A 17,150-nucleotide genomic window follows, 5' to 3' on the forward strand; every position below is an offset into this window, starting at 1 on the left:
AAGGACCCTGGTCGTCCTACTGTAAAATGCACCTTAGGAGATTCCCACACGACGACCGCTTTATTAGACACGGGCGAGTGTTAACTTACTCCCCGTATTACTTGTATAAACAAATAGGTCTACAGAAATGCAACCTATAAAAATAACGTTGCAATTAGCGGACGGGTCAATTAAGTATCCTAAGGGTGTAGTGGAAAAACGTGCTTGTTAAGGTTCGAGATTTTTACCATCCCATCGATTTTTGTTATCCTCGATACGTAATTAAACTAACGACTGTCACCGATCATCTTAGGGTGCCCCTTCTTTTCAACTGCCAACGCACTTATAAATTGCCGCGATGGTAAGATGTCCTTATCTTTTGGCCATCTTACAGTTGAGGTAAATGTTTTTAAAATGATAAAACAGTTACCAGTTTCGTCTATATATGGGGAGGTTAGCATGATCGAGAGCTTAGCTCAAGATTTTTTTAACAACACGTTTCCCAAAAACAATATGTACAAATTCCTTTCTTTTGGAATTTCAAATTTTGTAAATGACTCCTACTTAGAGGAAGTCAACACCATCCTTGAGTCCACACCAATTGTAGACCGCCCGGTTGCTCCATATCGAGTATGAAGACTTGCTACCTAAGCAAGTATTCATTATGCAAAATGAGGGACCCCGAATTTAAACATCTATTGATTTTCCTTCCACCCGGTCTTAAACCTCTTCCCCCGGAGTTAAAATATATTCAACTTGATCTGGATGGTAGTCATCCGGTAATTATATCTTCTCTGTTATCTAAGAATGAAGAGACACGTTTAATTCGGGTGATTAGGGAACATCGGTCAGCGATTGGTTGGTCCCTAGCCGACATTAAGGGAATTGACCCTAATGTTTGCACTCATCCTATCCATTTGGAGGATAACGCGAACACTTCTCGTGAACCTCAGCGTCGCTTGAACCCTGCCATGAAAGAGGTGGTTAGGGAAGAAGTCTTACGCTTACTTGATGCGGGTATCATATACCCAATCTCTGATAGCGAATAGGTAAGCCCCATTCATGTAGTTCCTAAGAAATCGGGAGTTACCATGGTTCGTAACGGAAAGGGTGACTATGTTGTCACACAAGGTCCTATGAAATGGAGGATCGTATTGATTCTGACGCGTTTAAATGCTATGACACGAAAGGATCACTTTCCTTTACCTTTTATAGATCAAATGCTTTCGAGCGCCTAGCTGGTCATGTTTTTATTGTTTTCTGGATGGCTACTCGGGCTATTTTCAGATTATTATTGATATTGATGACCAAGAAAAGACTACCTTCACATGTCCCTTTGAAGCGTATGCCGATAAAACGAATGCCTTTTGGCCTTTGTAATGCTCCCGGTACCTTCCATTGTATGCTTCATATATTTAGTGACATGGTAGAGCTTTTTATGGAAGTTTTCATGGATGATTTTTTCTATCTATGGAGACTCTTTCATAGACTATTTGTCTAACCTTGTCTAAGGTTTTGACACGGTGTGAAGAAAAGAGCCTCGTTTTAAAACTGGGAAAAGTGTCATTTCATGGTGAAAAGGGCATAGTACTAGGTCACATCAGTATCTAGTAATGGCATAGAAGTAGATAAGGCCAAACTAGATAAGATAGCGACCCTACCTAAACCCACGACTGTCCGGTGATATTAGGGCCTTTCTAGGCCATGCAGGTTTTTATAGGCGGTTTATTAAAGACTTCTCGAAAATAGCTAGGCCTTTAACTAATCTGCTTTTGAAAGATGCAATCTTTGATTTTAATTTTAACTGTACGTAGGCTTTTGAAACTTTAAAAGCCGCCCTAACCTCTGCACCAATTATATAGCCTCCCGATTGGTCTAAACCTTTCGAACTCATGTGTGATGCTAGTGACTATGCAGTTGGTGCAGTCTTGGGACAAAAACTAGATAATAAGTCCACTGTTATTTATTATGCTAGTAAAACCTTAAACGATGCTCAACTGAATTATTCAACTACCGAAAAAGAATTCCTAGCTGTCATTTATGCTTTTGATAAGTTTCGTCCTTATTTGGTTAGTTCTAAAACTTTAGTTTACACGGACCATGCAGCCCTTAAGTACCTTCTTGCAAAGAAGGATGCTAAGCAGAGATTAATCCGATGGATCCTTCTCCTGCAAGAGTTCACATTAGAAATAAAGGACAAAAGAGGGGTCGAAAACGTAGTTACCGACCACTTATCTAGACTCACAAACGCGGCGATCGAGTGATTAGGAGTCCATACCGGGACTCTTTTCCCACGATGAGCATCGTATCGCGATTTTTTCAGCACCATGGTATCTTTGACATTGTAAATTATTTAGCGGCCGATGTTATGCCTTATAATTGGTCAAGAAATGAACGTAAGAAGTTCTTGGCGAGTTAAGTTATACTCTTTGGGATGAGCCATACCTTTTAAGTATTGTGTGGATCAGATTATTCGTCGTTGTATTCCCGGTGGGAATATAATGAAGTCCTATCGTTCTGCCATGACAAAGAGTGTGGTGGCCATTTTAGTGGGATGAAAACAGCCGCTAAAGTTCTTCAATGTGGATTTTATTGCCTACCCTTTTAAGGATGCCAAAGTGCATTGCAAGGCGTGTATTCGTTTGCCAACAACTTGGGCGAATCACGAAGCGTAATAATGATGCCATTAAATCCAATCTTGATAGTAGAAATTTTTGACGTTTGGGGCATTGATTTCATGGGTCCTTTCCCGGTTTCCCACGGTTTCATTTATATTCTAGTTGCCGTGGACTACGTGTCTAAATGGATAAAGGCCCTAGCTTGCCGTAGCAGTGACCATAAGACCGTTGTATTTTTTATTAAAGAATATATTTTCTGTCGATTTGGCATTCCTAAAGCCATCATTTGTGATGGTGGAACACATTTTTGCAACAGAGTTGTTGCATCCCTAGTGAAAAAGTATGGAGTTACACACAAAGTAGCAACTCCTTATCATCCACAAACTAGCGGACAAGTAGAAGTTTCTAATAGGGAAATCAAAAAGATTTTAGAAACAACTGTAAACCCTGATAGGAAAGACTGGTCGAAGTGTCTATCAGATGCTTTATGGGCGTATAGAACTTCTTTCAAAACTCCTATAGGTATGTCTCCCTTTAGACTTGTGTTTGGGAAACCATGTCATTTGCCCGTTGAATTAGAGCACCGTGCTCTGTGGGCTATAAAAAGCCTTAACTTCAATATTGATGAGGTAAGTGTCAAACGCAAGTTACAATTGAATGAGCTTGAAGAAATCCGTAGCGATTTTTACGATCTCGCGAAGGATTATAAAGCTAACATGAAACGTGTTCATGATAAGCAAATCTTGCGCAAAGAGTTTGTGGTCGGTCAAAAGGTCTTGCTTTACAACTCCCGTCTACATATTTTCCCAGGGAAACTAAAAACCCGTTGGTCTGGTCCTTTTCTGGTTACTGAAGTCACCCCTTACGGGGCAATCACCTTGGTAAATCCCAATGGCAACAGTACCTTTCAAGTTAATGGTCAATGGTTAAAACATTTTCACGAACTTCTGTCCCCTGATGTAGAGGAAGTCCTTTTACAGGACCCTGTCTATGAGGATTGACCTTTGTCATTAGTGTACTTCCTTTCACTTCCATATAGTGGTAAGTGCACCATTCAAGTAACCGGGCCCTCCCTATGGAGTGTGTGGCTGTAAGTACCGGATCCTAAGTCCACAGTTAACATAATTCATGTTTTCCACTTTTGCATGTTTTCTCAGTTTTTGAGTCATGTTCCTCTATGGGGTGAATTATATATTTATTATTTTCGTTTTTCTTATAATAAACTAATAAAAATATATATATATAATAAAATAAATAATAATAAAAAAATTCTTAATCATAGAAATAGCAATCCAACAAGTCTTGGGAATCTGACTTTAAACGACCCGCGTTAGAACAAATTTTGTGATTAAAAATTTGTTTGGGGGTGGGCAATCGGTCTTTCCATCTGGATTGCTTGAACTTTCCATTTGTGTTGCTTAGGCCCATTACTTGTAGTTCAATTGGGTTGACGTAATCTAAACTTAGATTTCCTTCGTTCGCATAACATACATCACACACGCACTTCGAGGCATTTTTCCACCCACTTATACGTCACCCATGGATGGAATTGAGTGTTTTATGGATCATTGGATTGGAAATTCTCTACTGATCATTTTCATAACTCATTCGCCAAAATCGGGCCAGTAACGAAGCGGCAAATTGAATTTGAAATTGCACGAAATATCGGAAAATTTTGGAATTCAAATTGGGCTTGGGCCCAAACCGCACGCACGACTGTGCGTCTCCTTCTTTCCCAAAAAACGTATAGTTCTTTCCCTTTCAATCCCACCGGTTACCAAGTTTAAATCAAACCTTGAACACCAAAATAAAAAAAAAAAAGAGAGAGAGAAGAAAACCTAACTACACCCACACCAAGATAATCAAATCCAACTAAAATCCTCTCCAAACCATTACCACCACCAACCTAACTCCGAAAAACAGCCACCAATTCAAGTAACCACCGCCACCACCGTTGTTTTTCTTCAAACTCGCCTCCCCCACAATCTACAAAACCATTAGTTGTCTCAGAAACTTCAATGGCGCTACGCTGAAGAATTTTGTCGGAGCACGCGTTTGCTTCCTACAGCTTCGCGCCATTTTACGACGCGGAGATGATTAGGAGGCATTGGAATGGACTGTGGTACTCGACTGAGGAGTTCTATCACTATGATTTGGTAGAACAGTTTTATAAGAAGCGGGAATTGGAGGGGGATAGGATTTTCATAAAGGTAGCAGGAACGAGGAGGGAAGTAACGAGACAGTTGTTGGCTAAACCTGTTAGGAATTACGGCAGAAAGCAACCTGGTAACGACAATTTAGGAATCCCAGTATACTGGAGTTCCTGCTTTGATGAAGGATACTGTCGTGGAGGGTGAATACAATCCGACATCTCATTGCGTCCGCCAGTCAACCCTGAGAACCAATCATATGGCTGTAGCTCAGTGGATTGGTAGGAACGTCCTCGGGAAAGATAAAGTCAGTGATATCGGCCTGCAATGTCTCCACGTTCTCTGGATTTTGCAAACAAATAAGTATAATTTCTGCATCCTCGATTTAATGTTTAATGTGATTCGAGGAGTGGGGAAGAGTTTGGCGCCTCTTCCCGTATTGATCACTAAGATCATGCTCTCTTTTAGAGTTGTCGCAAGATCTGCTCCTATTAAGATCAAATTGCATTCTAATGCAAGTATCTATACGGATTGCATCCAAGAGACTTGGTCGTTGTCTGAAGAAAAAATGGTTGAGTCGGAGGATGAAAGGGAGGATATGACATGTCTGGATGACAATGCATTAGATAAATGTAGTTCTAATTTAGAACGCATGCAAGTGTTGCAAACTGCCTTGCGTTGCGTTTATGGTATTTGTGAAGATATCCGAGATAGACAGATTGTAGTTCGAAAGAAGCAAATGAACCTTTAGACGAGATTTGAAATGCTCGAAGGGGTTCAGGACGATATCTTGTCTAACATGGAGACTATCCACCAGCATCAACAAGCCCAGTATGCAGTACTCAGGACTGAGATGGAAGCACAGCGCTTGTTCCGAATAGAGATGCTATGACGCATGCCACCCGTGGAGCACTCTGTTTCAGCCGAGTCCGACAGGCATGAGCATCGTCGCCGAAGGACAGATGGTCCAAGCCAATCTCCATCTCAGGGTCCATCTTCATCACATAACTAGGTGTTCACCATCAGTTTGTGTTCGCTGTTATTTCATGATTTTGTTTTATTAGTTGGATTTTAATTCAGTTATTAAATTTAAATATTAAGGTGTTTATTTTATGTTGTTTGGTTTTAAATTTAAGTTTTAATATAATTCATTATATGATCATCTGCTGTAAAGTTGTCTTGGAGGAAAGGTTGAGAATTTGGCCGATATCGGCATATCTATGAATTGTGTGGTGGTAGCATGAAATGTAGGAGAGTTTAGAAGTTACTATTCTAAATCCATTATGAAAGATACCAGGATTTTTAGAAAATCACGAAAATGGTTTGTTTCCGTTTTCGGGTTTGGAATTTTTCTATTTTCTGAAATTGCCTTAAAACAATTTGGGAACTTGCCGATTCGTTTTGGAAGCTTAGAACCTATTTAAACTCCCTTCATTCTACACTAACAAACCACACTACACCCACCATCATCCCGCACCTTTCACTCCAAGCTTTTCCTTCTTTTTCCTCTAAACTCCTGTTTCAAGATTCTTACGAAGCGCTGCTGCGCTGCATAATTTCACCGGTTTAGTCGAGCGACCCCACGCCCAAACTCTGTAATTCTAAAAACTCAGAGCGCGACCCGCGCCCTCCTTGAGCGTGACTCCCGCCCAAACACTGTAATTTTAAAAACCCCCGAGCGCCGACCCAGCCCCATAGCGAAGCATCCGCTACATCATCTGTGAACACGGAAGTTCCAATTTTTTGTGGGTCTTTCTAGGATTTTTGGAACTGTTCAAGGAGTCGTTGAGATGACATCTCCTATAGTCATACCTAAACAGTCTTTCAAAGACGTATTGGGAACCGAGACCTATGGGCATTGGTTCCGACACAGGATCCTGCAGTTAGGATGGCGTCATCTACTGGTAAGTGATGACGATTCATATTCACCAAAGCTTACTGCTTATTTCTACGACCACGTTAAATTCTATTGTAATCAGGATGGAGAACAAGAATTCTCCGTCGTAGTCGATGACACAACACATCAATTCAATAAAAATGTGGTCGCTTTAGTTTCAGGATTACCAATACCTGATCCTGTTCACACATGGGCATATATGACCGATAATGCATACCTTTACTATTATACATATTTCCATGAGTATTATGGGGGAGGGGTATTTCGAGTAATGGACCAGGGGCGATATAGCATTGCCCTTGGTAGCCTTTCCCTAAACGTAGGCACCACCATGTTATTCATCCTGATGAATATTTTGGGGGAATGGCAGTTCATTTCTGCAAACAGTACTGCAGGTGACATTTTCCTCGCTTTAGGCGAGGGGCGTCGCCGATATGACATTCCCCGAAGTTTTAGTCGCTAGTCTTAAGAGAGCCCAAAGCATGAGGCGTAAGTATCTTCTTATACCTATTTTTAGTAAGCCGCATCATGCGTAGTTTTTTACGTATTTCGCGTGAAAAATTCACAGATTGGAAAAGGTTGAAGTCATGAGACCCACCAATTGGGTGGTTCGCTCATTCGCGAATAATGACTTGGCGGGATGGCGGTCGCGACCTCATTTGGTCGCCCCGTACATTCCATCAGACATAATAACACTTCACATGTTAGCATTAGTAGATGATAAATGGCGGCAAGCTTGGCAAGTTATAATGGACTGGCAGGATGTGAAGGAACCTCATCTCTTTAAGGAGGAGGAGGATGCTTAAGCGGGAGATAAGGTAAGTTTTTAGTTTTGTTATTGTCTGCTTGTGTCCGAAGCAAATTTAATTCTGTTAACCCCATAATGGGTGGAACTCTTATAGAGTTGCGTCAGTATTTTTATTTTCTATATTAGTATGTTCTAACCTTGTTTTGCAGATGTCCCAGAATTTCACGTGTTTCCATGGTATTTTTCTACCTTCTTTATTTAAATGCTTTGAGGACAAAGCATGTTTCTTGTTTGGGGGGGCATAGAAACACGTGTAATTAAGGCATCTGTTAGGATATAGAAATGTATAATATGCATTTGTTTTCAAGTTAAAATTTTTCAAAAACATAAATAAATAAGTTTATGCTATACACTTAGGAATATTGGTATTGTTTTCTTTCTCTATGCTCTTAACAATCTAGAAGTCTCACGTAGCTTTTGCATCAGAATAATTGTTAGAAACTTAGGTTAATATGTAGGTAATCTTTGCATCTATCTATAAATATATTACATGAGTATCTATGATTGTTAGCAGTAAGTTTCTAAAAGCTAGGCTAGAGTACTTATTCTACAAATCCTGTGAGAATATAGCCTAAAGCCTTATATGAGCGAAACATTTGAGAAATGACACAAGGGAGAAGTAAAATCCGGATAGAGAAATCACACGTCCACTTGCTTGATCACTATGCCATATCCTAAGCAAGAATTTAGGCCCTCTTTGGATCGATATAGCCAGAAATTCAAACCTATGAATTATTTTCCGCTAGTCGCCCCTCTGAGCCTTTCTTTAGCCTTTCATAACCCACAAATCCTTTACCCTGTTACAAAAACAAAACAAAATAAAAATAAAATAAAAATAAAATCAACCTACCCAATCTAGAATAAGTCTGAGAATAGAATGAGGAAGAAAGAAAAAGAGAAAAACAGTGTAAACAAAAGTTAGTTAATTGCTTCAGAAAATAAAGAAAAGAGGTTTCCATCCAAAGAAAAGAAAAATAAAAATAGAAATAAAATAAAAACTCTGAAAAAAATAGAACAAAAGGAGTTAAAAGCCAAAGAAAAAGAAAAAAAATATATGGCTAAGGATGGAAACAAAGTGTAGAAGCAAAAGTAAATAACAAGGTTTTCTCTAAGTTATATAATATGAAGACTCTACTATCTCGGACTTGTCCTTTTGAATATCCATTTCTTTCCTTCTTAAACCATCTCCTAATCCCATGACACCTAATAAAAACCTCTAGCTCAATTAGGAATAGGTTAGTGTGATAGTAAGTGGCAGATGTGTTTGATCGACTCCGGCTTCCTTGTTGTCATTGAGATTGTAAGGTAAAGTGTGCCCACTACACAATCGGAGTAGCTGTAAACTTGAGCGGAAAAAATCGAGTGGTTTTCGTCTTGACATTTATGTGAGGACCTAATTAAGGACGCTATTCCGAGTTTTCATAAACGAACCTGCTAGGCATTTCATAGTATTACTCATAGTATTTATATTCGTATCATAAATAATTGATTATTATGCATATATTAGCTTAGGTTTTTGACTTGGTTATTCTTATTCATTTGCTAGTGAGATATATAGATAGTTGGGACATAAATAAGGAAACAATAGTTTTATTTCTTAGTCGTTGTAGTATAGTTGAAGTTTGTTAGTACCTTCACTGGAAAACTCTCACGAGGCTATAACTCGTCCACTAGGAAATTCCTAGTGGTTTAAGGCCTTGTTGCATATGGTCAATGCAATCGACTCAAATAAACGAGTAGTTAGAACTCCATTTTTGGTCACTTATTCTAATTTCTCATCTTTGCTTGACGACAAGCAAAATGCTGTTTGGGGTGGTTTGATAAGAGCCCAAAACTGTAGTTTTAACCCCTAACAATGCATACTTTTAGACCAATTATGTGAGTAATAATTAAGAGTTAACACTGATTACGTGTTTTTATGCATTTCAGGTTTCAAAGTCCATTATGTGCAGAAATGTGCCACTTTAGCAAGATAAAGGAGCTAAGGTCGGTTACTAAGGAGTTCCGTGATTAAAGGCCAAGATTCAAGAAGACAAAACCTTTCTAAAGCCCGGTCAAAAGCTGAAAAGTCGACGCGGGCTGAAACAGCACACAAGTCAGCAGAACTTCTGAAAGCCGTATCTTTGGACTCAGACCTCGGAATGGGGCCTACCTTATGTCAAAACGACCAGCTCGGAAAGAGCTTTCCAATGGTCTAAGCCTTGGTCCAATCAGAGGAGCAAAAGTGGACGAAAAGTCTGTTGAAGCCAACTACAGCTGAAGAGGCTTTTTTGGATTGAAAGAATTGGGTTTTGGGCCTGATTCTCTTGCCCAAAACATGGCTCCAAACCCATGCACGATTTTTGGATCTGGACATATAAAAACAAAAGCTTAGCTCTTTGTTAATGGTAGCTAGTTAGACCTAAAACTATATAGAACTCTAGATTTAGTTTCAGTAGAGTAATTAAGTTTAAGTTCCAATTTCAATTCTTGTTTTAGATTAAGTCTTGAATCATTGTTCTTGATTGATTAGATAAATAAAATAGTTATTTCTATCAATTTTGATTTTTGTCATTTCAATTTATAGATCTAATTTTAATTCTTGTTGATTATCATTTTGTAGTTTAAGTAGATTGAAACATTGTTAGTTAAATTAGTTAAGTTAGAATTTTAATATGATGTGTAGTTATAATTCAATGGGAAATGATGGGTTGATGACTCAAGGCTAAAACCTCCATTAGAGGGGTTGATGAAGCCTTGATGAAAACTTAGTGGTATAGTGTAGAAGCATTGTAGAATCTATTCCACTCTAGAAGGTCGTGATTCGCCATGAGAATGGGTGGACGACCTCATATGCTAGTTAGTATTTGGTAGAAATGACATGAACACTAGGGATTAGAACTCGAAATTCTTGCCATTAGAACGTGAGAATCGAGATACAAGAATCTATGCTAGGTTACTAAGTTGGATTCGAGGTGGATTCAATTCCCCTCTAATCCTTTATCTAGATTCAAAAACAATCATATTTCCATAGCATTCGTAGTTTAAATTCAACATAATCAATTTCATATTGTATCGTAGTATAACATCCTTCGTAAACCTCTCATTAGACTTAAGACCGATTAATTATACTAGAAAACATTCCATGCTAGAGAACTAGGAGTGGAACGAATTTGTTACTCCACTCTATTTTGATAGAATTGAGAGTAGAAACTTTGATAAATATAGACACATAAATAGTTTTAGTTTACTTACGTTTTGAGTTTCATTGTTCATTTCGTAGGTAAACTATTCAATTTTATAGTTTATCAGGGAGGAAGGAAGAAATAAGTTTAGCCTTAACCCTCTTTATATAGGAATGGGTTAGGGTTAAATTTTCGTGTATGGGACAAAAAGGGAGACTTTGGGCCTCTAAAGTGAGCCCAAAGTCCATTAGGTTAAGTCTAAAAGGGCCAATTCTGCTAGAAATTACTCTAGTACCCTTTTTGGCCACTTTTATAGCTCTGATTGGGACAATACTAGGTCCATTGGAAAGTTTATTCTGAGATGGTCATTTTGACATAAAGTATGCCCAATTCCGAGGCATGAGTCTAAAGATACGCCTATTTGAAGTTATATTGACTTTTCTGTTCTTTTTCTACCCGAATTGACTTTGACTTCCCAGCTTTGACTGGGCTTGAAAAAGGCTTTTCTTCTTAATTCTTGGGATTTAAACATAAAACACTTCTAGCAATCATCTTGACTCGTTTTCCATGAAAAATGGCGTCTTTAAACACATAAACAGCTTCAAGACCTGAAATACACAAAAACACATAAACAATACTAACTCTTATTTATTATAAACGTAATTGGCCTAAATAGAATACTATTAAGGGGTTTAAACTAGACTTTTGGGTGCTTATCAGGGAGTGAGGAAGGTAGTTAATCCATCAGAATCTTGTAACTGATTACTCTAAATCCTTGTGGCTATATTTTTGTCCTTCTCTGGAGGAGCGTGACTACTTTGGGCTCTAGTTGATTGATTTTAATTCATTTTTTCGTCTAGGGGTTCAAAAATCTAGCAACGTCCAATTTACCTATATTGTGGAATGACTTCCCAATGGTTGTTATGTGGCTCGAGTTAAACCTTATGCGCGAATGTAAATTGCAATACAGAAATTAAATTTCAAACAATCATCTAAGCATGCTCGAACAAACAAGGTATCCTTTTATGTAGGCTTCGAGGAGGTTTAGAATTTACTTCTCAAGCCGTGCTTACACACTGCTTGAGGAGAAGGCGACATCGGTTGGCGCGTGATCTGAGAATCAGGCCCAACCTTTTGAACTTTACCATGTTTTAAATTACAATAAAGGTCCACTTAAAAAGCCCACAAGTTGGGTTTTTGATAATTAAACAACTTTGCCTTCAAGGGCCCAAAACTTAACACTAAACTACTACTACACTAATCTAATAGATTAACTAATTTAGATTGATTATCTAGATTAACTAGAGTTAAATGGACTTAGAGTGTTGATTACCAAGTTGATTCAAAGTGTGCAAGCGATGATTCACGACTTGCCTCGCACACTTGAACTTCCCAAGGCAATGAAAATTCTAATCCTTTGGTAAGTTTACAACTTCAACCAAGTTCAACTCATGTTCATCTACAAAAATCAATCAAAAACCATTTTTCCTAAAAAAAATTCGTTTTTCTTTTTATCTCTATCTATTACAAACAAGCTCCACTGATTTATCCTATTTTATTACAAAAATATAGGTTCGGAGTTCAACTACACATCAAAAATCAACTAGAACTTGAAAAAATTGGACACGCGTGTGTGGAGGTGCCTGGGCGGTCGCCAGCCGGCTAGGGCGCGGTCGCCCATCCGGTTCCGATGAACTTTCGTCGGTTTTCGGTTACAGCTTCAGCTCCTCTCCAGCTTGTTAATCCTGAACCCTGATTTGCAAAAAAAAAGTAAGTCAGTAATGAAAAACAACGAAATAAAACAACGAAAATTAAAAAAAATAAATAAGAAGAAAAGGAAACGTGAGAATGGTGCTTCCTCCTTAGATGCTCAACCAAGTACTCTTGCTCCTTCAATCCATGACGGCGTCACCATTAGAAGTAGACTAGATTTAGAATATTGCAAAATTTGTTTTTGATGTGGTTCATCCTAGATTGTTTAGAGTTTGAATGTTGGGAGTTTGGAGGAAGAAGGTAGACTCTTTGTTTAGAACTTGTTTAGTTTATAGTTTATAAAGGAAGAACATTGAAAGTTTTAGTTGTTGAAGATTAAAATAACTCAAAATATTGAAAGAAAATGATTGAAATGATAGATTGAAACAAAGAACAACAAAAGAAAATTGATTGATTGATTGAAAGAAAGCAAAATAACAAGATTCACTACTAAAAAAAGGGCTTTTTATGACAGCTTTTAGCTATCATGAAATACATATCATGACACTTTCTGATTAAAAAACTAGTCGTCATTATTGGGGGTGTCCTAAAAAGTCAACCAAAACCGTCATTAAAGTTATGACGGTTCATAGAATACTCATTGACTACTATGGAACCGTCATTTTATGGAAGAAAAGTATGTCAACAAATAGTTTACACTATGACAATTCTTCTAAAACCGTCATCTAATTTTATTTTTATTTAAAAATATATATATATATATATATATATATATATATATTTTTTTTTTATTTTTTTATTATATTTTTTTTCCTGCCAAAAATACTGCATAATAACCTGTAATTCAATTCCTAACCTGGAAACTTATTTCACCAATAAAACAACTATAAAATTCTCAAAAATAAAACTATAACATCCATAATAACTTCAACCCTATGTATTTTCAAACCATTCGAAAATATTTATTCCTTACATCAATTTATTCAACAAGAAAAAATAGCAAGTTATTATCTTTTATCCAACATCATTGAAAAATGCTAGATACATTTATTTGATAGTACATTCAACCAAACTAAAAATCATTTTAATCAACTCCATCATCAACAAATTAAGTATTATCCATCGATCGATCGACGTTGTCAAACCTAAGAAACAAAGTAAAGAAACATTATTAGTAAATTTGCTACCAAAAGCTCAAGCCACTTACCAAAACCAGGCTATTTTATATATGGCATGAGAGGAACAATGCGATGGGACCTAGTTCTCACAATGGAAGGAAAAATAAATGAAAATACCTACAATGCAAATAGACTGTGGTTAAAGATATACATTACTACATTTATATATAGTACATGGTTAAAGATAAGCCTTTCCTCACTTCCATTTACACCAAAAAAATATGGAAGCGTCTAATGTCATTTGTCAAGTGTAGAAACAATGAACAACAGTGTATTTTAAGGACGATGAGCAGCCTAACCAAAAGATTTTCCCGCCAAAGGATCATGACCCAACTCCAATTAAAGTCAACCGTTAAGAACACAAAAACATAAATAAACAAATTAGGCTAAATATGTCAAAGGAGAACACGTACATCAGCAGAAAACTTCATTTGAGAATGAACCACTCACAATATTGTTTTCAGGTCTCTTCCAGTAGAATCCATGCATGAGAGGTAGTAGATTGCAGGAGGCAAGGATATAAATCATCAATGCATGCTTTCCCATCAACTCTAGAACAATAGTTGGTTGTCTATATCCCCACACATCAACCTATAAGAAGAACACAAAACAAGATTTTAGCTCTAGAGTGTTACAGTTTCAATATACGATACAACTGTGAACTAGTTATTGTACGTCTGTAAGTATATCAAACTATGAAACAAAATGCCAAACAGGATTTATACAATGCATAACTAAGACACATAAGTTTGCAACGTGGAATTCAAATATCTAACCAAAGACATAAATTCCAAGAAAGAAAATTCCAAATTTTGCACCGGATGTAACACATGTGTAACTTGAACTATAAAGGGCCTTGTTCACATGCATTCTTGTCACATTAAGCAGATTGGTTAGTTGAAGACTAGATTTATAGTTGTTCTTGTCAGACCAACAAATTCCAAATTTTTATTTACTGCATGCAGCACTTCTCCACCAGTCCACAACCTCCATTCGATTTGAATATTCTTTTTGGAACCAGTATAATAGTTTACGGTGGATAGGCATTAGTTGACTCTAACCTCAAAAAATTCAAATAAAATAGAAATGAAAACAGAACGAGCTTACCAGAAAAGTCTAAAATAAATCCCATGACTACAAGACAGGAGGCGGGGATTATCCAGTGCAATATTTTGTCTTTGTGTTCCTGCATGCAGTTCAGATTTAGATAAGACATCAAACTACAATTCTTTGTCAATGAAGAAATATTTAGTTGCACTAAGATGAATTACCTTGAAATGTGCAATAACATGACCATAATGTAATCCAATCATGCAAGTAACAACTGCCATCACTGAGTTGCACAACATGGTAAATAATATTTACTACACATACAACATAGTGAGAAGGATTCATCACATTTACTTTTTATGTAAACCTGTGTTGGCATGAAAATGAAATTAATCCTGAAAATGCAAGAAAACCATAACAAACCTTAAGATTCCTTCAGGTTCAAAAGCAGACTGACAACAAGAAGGGGCACCTTGTGGAAGTGGACCATAATCTGGTGACTTGATGCTACATTGCTGAAAAAGGACAAAAAATGGAGGTATAACATCTAACCAAGGAAAAAGAGCACAGAGTAATCAAATTCTTCCATTACTGCAATCGTAACCTTTGTCCTAGAATATATAGCCTTTTTATATAGATGTTGAACTCCTAATAATGTATGATCTATCATTCCAACAACATTGCAAGCAGGTCCAGTGTCTCCCCTTACTCCATATTTCACCTTCAAATGGAAATAAAAATATATACAACTCATTAGCTACAGATTTCAGATATAAGGACCTGAAGTTCTAGAAATCAAGTTTAATATTAATACTAAGAGTGTTGAACCTACAGTGAAGGTCCTTGTTGCAATAGAAGTGCCTTCACTTGGAAGTTAGTATTCCCAATCAGGGACAAACAAACCATACAATAGAGCCATGTGCACAATAGTAAGCACAAGGACCACCAACCTGAGAAAGAAAAGAGATGAGAAGGAACAAAATGACAAGTGATCAAGACCACAGGCTGAACCATTCAAAATAACAATAATGAACAGTTTTCTACACATTGCTGCAATAATAAGAAAATAGAAGAAGAGGACTGCAAGATTCTGTCATACACAACTCTAGTATCCAAGACAAGAATCTATGAAATTCAAATCCTGATCTTAAAATGTAAAATAATGTTTCGTTCAATCCGCATAAACATATGCAATCCCATTTTGAACTGAGACCACTCGTTGCTGCCCACTCGATTTCGAGAAGAAAGAGATAGAGAAGAAAGGGCTTTGATCCATTTTGATTCAGTTCCTTAGTATGGTGAGATCTAATCCACTGAAGAGTACAAAGATCGAGATTTGGGAAGAAGATAGGAAGAGAACTGATCAAAGGTTTTCAAGAAGAAGACGGCGGATTAAGGCTTTCTCTGTTTTTTGTTTGGTTTGGTTTTTTACTGATTAAACCAATGGTTTTCTTCAGCTAGGTATGTTTGACGTTTCAATTTGATTAAACACACCAAACATACCCGTATGTCGCCTTGACCACTCTTGACCCTTGACTATAAAATAAAAGAGTCCGGTTCCTCTATAACCGGGTACAGAGCAATCTCTGTACCACACACACACACACATCTCGTATCTCAGCGCACACACACACATCTCGAAGCACACACACAGGTATCGAGGCATACACACATATCTCGGATTTGGATCAACGACGAGATAACACGGTTACAGAGATGATCTTTGTACCCGGTTGTAGAGATCTCGAGTCCAAAATAGAAACACTAATTTTTTAAGGGTCATTGAATAAAATGTTAACCGACAAATTGTATTGACCGGTTTGGAACTATGGGAGTTATCGCTTGTGCTAGACCCGTCAAAATAATCCTTGATGCCTTTCTTACTCTCATAAAAAAAAAAAAAAAAACTATATTAGCTGATGGTTTTTTAGTAGTGACAATTAATTAAACACCGGTTTTGCTAGAAGGAAAAAGTTAAACAATTTTTGACTTGACGTTTGTGAGAAAGAACACATAAATTTGACACCAAACTTGATACATTGGTAAAAAAATGTCATAGATATTTATGATGGCTAGCCTATAACAGTCAACATTAACATCAAGCGTCATAAAGTGAACAGTAAGTATACAATTGTTAGTAAAAAGTTTGACACATTGATAAAAATCGTCAAAGATATTTATGATGGCTAGCCTATAACCGTCAACATTTGACATCAAGCGTCATAAAAATAATGGTGAGATAGAAATAATGACGGCTTATACGGAAGCCCTCAAGGTAGAAAAAAATAGCCGTCATAAAAAGCCCTTTTTTTAGTAGTGATTGAAATAAAAACAAATGAAGAACAATAAAGTAAATAACTTGAAAAATGTAAAAGACTAGAAATTAAATCCTACATGACACTAGATTAAGTCTAGGTGCATTATACTCTTACATGACATTAGATTTCATGTGGTGCCAAAGAAATATGGGATTACAATGGTCCGTAACGAGGAAGGGGAGTTAATTCCAACACGAGTTCCCATCATGTGGAAGATTTGTATTGATTATCGGAAGCTGAATGCCGTCACAAGGAAAGATCATTTTCCCTTGCCA

At 37.2% G+C, this 17,150-nt stretch overlaps 1 pseudogene; it reads right to left on the reverse strand.

Moving 5' to 3' along the window:
- Window positions 1-13,921: 13,921 nt before the first annotated feature.
- LOC147475185 (uncharacterized) lies at window positions 13,922-15,605 on the reverse strand (annotated as a pseudogene).
- Window positions 15,606-17,150: the final 1,545 nt, after the last annotated feature.

The sequence above is a fragment of the Coptis chinensis genome, chromosome 9, assembly GCF_015680905.1.
Source record: "Coptis chinensis isolate HL-2020 chromosome 9, ASM1568090v1, whole genome shotgun sequence".
Classification (NCBI taxonomy): Eukaryota; Viridiplantae; Streptophyta; class Magnoliopsida; order Ranunculales; family Ranunculaceae; genus Coptis; species Coptis chinensis.